Here is a 7500-nt window from a genome sequence, read left to right on the forward strand (position 1 = left end):
ATTATGATGCCAAGTAGAAGAAGTAGTAGTAGTAACATTGATAGCTTTGCCTTCGATGAAGCTCCCTCACTCTTTCTATTATGACTGTGAATACGCTTATTTCAAAGCTCAATTTTGCTTTTGCAGGGGTACTGTATGTCACAAATATATTCATATTGTAGTTCTAGTTCTTAGGCATATCTATGGGTTACTGTAATACAGTATACCTTCCTAGTATGTCAGCTGCACGAGACTAAATCTGGTCCTAATATTGCTGTTAGGGTGTTCTAAATCTCGATTTTTTTTTCTGTGCCATAAATTTTTTTTCCTTTCATTTTTTTTTCAGACACATGCAAGAGCAATTTCCCATTTATTTCTCTAAATCATGTTTTTTTCCCAAAATGTTAAGGATTTCTAATATTTTTCTTAAACTGGGCAAATTTCACTTATATCTAAGCCTACTTTTTCATATACTTTTCATTTTCATAATGCATGGCATTCTTGTTTCTATCCTAATCCATGGTTATTTAAAAGACAGTGCTTTGGAGGTCCCCACCTGGCATCCTCTTCCTTTCCACACCTCCACATACTTAGGGTAAGTGCCTATACTAACAGCTCAATATGAACCAACCAGCCACAGACCAGCCAATTATCTCATGTAATATTAAAGAAACCATTGGAAAATGTTGCAGCACAACTACAAGTACTCTTTAGAGGTTAACTTGATTCCTCTTAAGCTAAATATTTTTAAAGCTATAGGCTACATCAGACATTAAAGAATAAATGACGTAACTAGAAAGATTTTGAATTTATGTTGATTCTAGACGCTATTTTTTTAACCAAATCGAAATTACATAGGAAGTCCACAGTAACTCCTCTAATGGTGTAAATAAATCACTATGATTATTCTTACTTTAATGAAACCAAACCTAGTGTATCTGTCCAAGTATGAAAAACAAAAGAAGATGAATGTCAATCACTGATTATGCTCATCTTACGTCTTTGGGAGAGAGAGAGAGAGAGAGAGAGAGAGAGAGAGAGAGAGAGAGAGAGAGAGAGAGAGAGAGAGAGAGAGAGATTGTGTCAATATAGTCAGCATTTTAACACAACTAATTGGGCTTGCTGGGAGGAAAAGCAGCAAAATTGGAATCTTATTTGGGGATTAAAGCTTTTGACAAATATTGCCAAAGAAATGTACTTAATGACTATGAATGGTGTTTAATTAATTTAATGCTAAAATAATCAACATATAAATTTTGTTAGGGATTAGTAAAAAGTTAAGCAATACATCTGCACTGCGATATCGTCTGGGTTGACATTAACAGAAGATCGACTTTTAACACAAGGAGCATCAATAAAATTGGTAGTTAAACTATTATTAGCTTAAATGGGTACCAAGAGAATAATCAGAATAACTTAACACATGATAATTTCTCTCGATTCACACTAACATAAAAACATTAGTTTCTGTACTTGAGAGATGCGAAATATCCCTTTTGGATTTTCTTTCCCAATTCAGATACGGTAACTAAGAACTTAGCAGCACCATTGTTGTTCTAGTAGATCTGAGACATTTTATAAAGTATTTCTAGTCTTTCTGATAACCTCAATATGTTGATCCTATTGTAATTCATCGTATGTGTCTTATTTATATAATCTTCCATTGCTTATCGTACCTTATATTGCTATTAGAGATAACGTGCTGGAAAGGCTGGTATCTGAATTCATCCTGTCAACTTTCTTTGAAGAACTTGACGGTACTTCTCTTGAGTTTATTAACTACACACACAAGCTTCTAGCGTGTGGACGAGCTTTGCTAGACGAACTTTGTTTAAGGTGACGTCAGAAGCGTAGAAGCAGCGAGCGAACTTCTGTGTAGATTCTTTTCGTATGATTACTCAAGTAACAAGAGCTGTGCTTATTGGTGGTTGAAGACTGGGAATATGTCATTACCTGATGTACGAAGTTATGTTTTTACCAATGCCATGATATAGTTTCTTTATCCCCTACTTTAAAGTTGAAAGATGTTCAAGTTTTATTAGTGCCGTGAGGCAACTTTAAACTTGATAGTTGTGTAAACAACACCCCCTTTCAATTTCGTGGATGCGAGGGCCAATGTTTATAGGATCGTGGTATACGAGTTGCAGCATTTTCTAAAAATGATCCTGGACCTTAATGTTAATTATGTTATTGAAGAAGAGGTGAAGTACTTCTCCGCTTTCACACAAATAGAAATGTGGCATATAAGAGAGTCGAAGAAACCTTTTCTTAGAACATAGATCTCTTTGCAAGTTTCGTGTATAGTTTTACACAAACTTTGCTTTGAAATCCTTGTTGTAATAAAGTGCGTTGAAGTTCTGTATAGTTGCAGCTCGTTGACAGATGACGTAACGTTGCCTGTAATAGGGCTTCAATACAAAGATTCTTGTCTCATAATTCATAATAGTATCCTGTTTGGTGATAGTAGGCTCCAGTTTCGTGATAAGATTGTAAAACATATTTGGGTTAATTCTCACGTAATTTATAAAATTTAGTTCTGATTCACTTTAAAACTCCCGTAGCATTGTAATATGACTTCCCAAATTTGCTCGCTTTAGCAAACTCTCTTTGCACCAGTTTCTGCTCCCTTTCTTCCTGGCACACAAAGCAATAACTTCACACAAGATAATTTTGTTTTTGCGCGTACGACTGTCCATTTTTACATTACTAATATTTTTACGGGCTGCCTTAGTGCAAGAGCCCGTGGCCTGCACCTTCAGTGAGATCGTGCTAATGCCTGCCTGCCCGCCTGTTACTCCTACACCAATTCATCTCGCTGCAGTCACCAGGCTCTCACTGCTCAACTGACATAGTTTGGACTCAAGCATAAAGACCTTTACCAAACTTTGTTCGAAGAGAAACGAAGTTTACCAAACAATGTTTGGTCGTGTGGCTGGAGCCAAGAAAGGTCAACATGTCTCTCCCCACCGTACCTAGAGAGATCTCGAAACTTACATCTAATTGCTCCATGAACCCAATAGTCTCCATGCAAAATCATGTAGATATTTAGATCACCGCAAAGCTCCAAGCTTGCGCTTTTTTTTTCTTTTTTTTTTTTTCATTTTTATCCGCGAATATAGGCATAAGAGACAAAGGACCGATTTATAGCCAATATCATTAAGATGTGTTTAAGACAGGATAAGAAACTTTTTTTTTTTCGTGTATTTGTATGGGATACATTTAAAGACTGATCGAAATTAGATTTTAAATTCTTGGACAAATATTTTTGTCATGAAATGCCAAGTGCAATAACAATTATTACTTCTCCAGAGAGAGGAGCGTGTAGACCATCTAATTAGTAATTATCGTGGGTGGGTAATTTCCTGCTTATTACTTTATTTAGAGCATTATAATGCTCCTCTTCATCCAACGGCCTAGGAATACAATAATGTCAAGCAAGTTTAGTCCCTCTTACCAGATATTCCAGATAATTCTGTCAATTATCTGATGCTTTTTAGATAGCCTTCGGGTGCGAGCACCTTTCCACAAGAATCTATCCGATACCTTATACCAAAATATACGATACGTCTCGTTGTTCAAAATCCCATCTTTATTTTGTCATGTTGCATCACAGAAACAGAACACTAAACGTAGGCTAATACCTACCAATGTGTTGATATTTCCAAAGCTCTCTTTTCAGAGTAATGACATAAAGATATACTGATTCAAAGCAGTATTTAAATGAAGTGGATTATTGTAATCCGGAAATAATTATAATTCTCCAGTTCTCTCTGTGAGTAAACAATTCATCAATATTTACAGATTATCTCGTCGGATGGTAGGTTCGTGAAGTGCATTTGTATACCATTACGTATTAATTTACAATAAGAGCGAATTTTATGACACATTAAAGCGATTGATAACTAGTTTCAACGTATTGTTCATATAATTCTGTGATAGTTTTCATTGAATACTATGATGTAGAGGTACATTCTACTATTTCATCTTTACGTCATTAAGCACAAAGTATATATCATTAACTTTTACCTGTATGTAGCTAAGACGCAGTATACATTGAATCTTTTGTTAGATTAAGATATATATATATATATATATATATATATATATATATATATATATATATATATATATATATATACTTGTATATATATCTACATATAATTTATATACATACATATATATGCAGTATAAATATATATATATATATATATATATATATATATATATATATATATATATATATATATATATATATCTACAAAGTAATTCTATTTGGCGAGAAATAATCCAGAGTGTAAATAAATATGTTCTCAAGACAAATTAGTCAAGAAAAAGAAGATAGAATATTATATGAAAAAATTATGAATTAAAAATGAGCTAGAGTTATGAATACAGAGGAGAAAGGGAATTCTGATGAATATACTGAAACCAAAGATACTGTCACCGACTAGAAAGGTGTACTTGTGGTTATAAGCACGTAGAAAGTCTTTCTTTCCTATATTATTGTCCACTTGTATACCTGAACATGATTTCTCATCTAATACACTAGTGAGCTTCAAAAAAAGCTCTTTTAGGCCTTCACTAACCCTTTGATCTTCTTATTCTACTTCCTACTTTTATTACATCTTCTTAGCCTCTGGAACTCACAATTCCAGCCGTCCCCTTCCCAACATCAGGAAATTTTATAAACTCCACATATCCCATTACTTGTGTTCATTTAATACTTACTATTGTGCTATTTACCCTTCATTCTTAACCAACTTGTCTTAATTTAGTCTTGTCACATTTTATGCTTTCCTCTTCATTACATTTTCACACTTATCGCTTCAATTTTCATGTACCTTGACTTTTGCTTCTATCAAATAATGATCAAATGTCATAATCATCACCTCCTCCTACGCCTATTGACCCAAAGGGCATCAGTTAGATTTCGCCTGTCGTGTCTATCTTGAGATTTTAAATAAATACTTTTACATTTATCATCTCGTACTTCACGCTTCATAGTTCTCATCCATGTAGGCCTGAGTCTTCCAACTCTTCTAGTGCCTTGTGGAACACTCAGATGATGATCGAATGTACTTCAAGCTAATCCTCTTCTTAACGTACTTTCAATCAACTTTCTATTCCATCTACTCTTTACGAACACATTGCGGAATAATATTCTTTCTTTTCCAAGTATACTTATCTTTGTTAATAGTTGCAAAACAAGTCTTTCCAGTAATAAAATTTCTTTCCAAATCTCCAGGCACAAAATGCTATGGTGGAAAGTATATGCTAGGTTATCTATCATACTTGGCGGACAGGGAGTACTCAGAATGGCTGTTTTGCATAACGATAGTTTTGATTTTTTTTTTGTCTTTTTGATAGAATAAATGTATTTTACACATAGATTAGGTCATAATACACTTTGCAAATTGTGAAGTATCTTGTTGGTCTTTCGTTCAGTTGTTTAGCTTAGATACTTGATTCCCTTTGTCTTGGCAATTCCTAATTAAGTTTTTTTTTTTTTCAGGCTCTCTTGTGTTAACAATTCATCATGGCCAGAAAAGTAAAACTTCACTGACCCTCGGAAGAAAATCACCCCGAATAAATATGGGCTAACCATGCTACAAGGTTTCTTTGTTTCACCTGTCTCTTCTGCTTTTCTCAACTTACACCATTTATATTCTTGCATGCATGCTTATCAAATTAATTGGAGCTTTTTAACAGTCATTTTTTTTTATTATTGGATGCTAGACCTATTCTAGATATACAGCTGTTGTTGTACGTCATACTCAACTTATATTTAAGGAAGAATTCTGATGAATATCAATAGGAAAATTGATGAGATAATTGGTGAATTTTGTATCATATCTTATAAAAATTTCAAGACTTTTTCAAAGACCTTGACAACTTTGTTTCATATTCATTTAAAATTTTATCTACTTTGATTATTCTTTCCATTTGTTAAACTAAATGTCAACCCAAAACTTATCAATACACCTGTTTCAATATAAACTAATTTGAACACTTCATTTACGATTGTTCTTACAATCATACATGGAAAAGCCATGAATGGACTATGCTTAGATTGGGTCTATGAATTTGTTTTATATATTTCGACACTTGGGCCAGTGAGGTCATTCATCTCCCAAGTGCAAAAAAGGGAAAAGCCTTGTAGTTGCACTATGAAGTAATGCTTGGGAGTTGGAAAGCACGGGGGAAGAAAGGAATCGAGAACGGGTGGAAATTAGTAAAGCAAGTGCAGCTAGCGGCCGAAGGAACTTTTCAAAGACACTGAAGTAATACCTTCGGTACAACCCCGTGAGGTGCACTGACTGCGCTACCCCAGATGGAGTAAACTCTACTTGAGAATGTTTCATGTTTTTTTCGACCCTTAGATGCTGCGTCTCCCAAAGGTTAGAAATATTAACCATTTCATGAGCAGAATGACATCTTGGCAACTCGATTGGTTGGTAATAAAGGCGATTAAGACCTCTGATAAAACCAGAGCTTACTGACACCGAAAAAAACTGGAAATTAGTTTGACTTTCGAATACACATCTTCCATTGAATCATTTATATCCTTCAAGGCTATGAAATAAGCAGTATGTATAACAAGAACAAAATTAATTCTACTTAGTGAACTCGCAGGAAAATATATGTAACATTTTCGTTTGAAAGAAAGCATTGAAAGTGATGAACATTAGAAAAAAACTCATAAAAATATGAATATTTTGAAAAAAAAGTTATGATTAACATTTGAAAAAAAATAATGAATTTCTTGCTATTTCTTTCCAATACAAAAATCGATTACAATAAAACTGTCCAAAATTACCTTTTCACCATATATGCAAACACACTAAAGAAAAATGAATTCAATAAGACAGGAGTTTGTGTTGTTGAGCAAGCAAGAGTAGTTTTTTACCTGCGGCCGTGTCGCCTAGGAAGCCAACACAAAGCGTCTTTGAGACGAGGTGAAAGTTTAACCATTGAAGGGATAAGGAGAGACCAAACTTACTTCTTATTTATTACAATAGTGTGACTGTAAAGGGAGTGGCAAGGATAATGTCATGCTCTGGCCTCTGCGAGCATTGAAAATAAACAAATGGGGGTTTTAAGTTCACCAACTAACTTTTCACATCACAGGTATTTGTTTTATAACATCGGTAAAACTATACCTAAAAAGAGACTGCTTTACCGTAACAAGGATTCAAACTCATGTTTAGGATACTCTCATCATAATTGGCATAGTCTTTATTTACTGCATTTTTTATAATTGAATATTCTCTCTTTCAAGCGCGTGAAAATACTTTTACAGGCAACAGGGTGAGGGTGGCTTGCTTTGGATATGTTGTTTGAAGGTATATTTAGGCAACACTATGGACATACTTATTTATATACCTGTCATTTAACGCTACAAACATTCTTTATATCTAAAAAGTTCAATACACTTTCCGATTAAGTTACGAAACAGCATATTTAGTATTAAAAATTCAACACATAATCATGAGACTGCAAAACATATAGTTTATCATAACG

Source organism: Palaemon carinicauda, chromosome 22, assembly GCF_036898095.1.
Source record: "Palaemon carinicauda isolate YSFRI2023 chromosome 22, ASM3689809v2, whole genome shotgun sequence".
Taxonomy (NCBI): domain Eukaryota; kingdom Metazoa; phylum Arthropoda; class Malacostraca; order Decapoda; family Palaemonidae; genus Palaemon; species Palaemon carinicauda.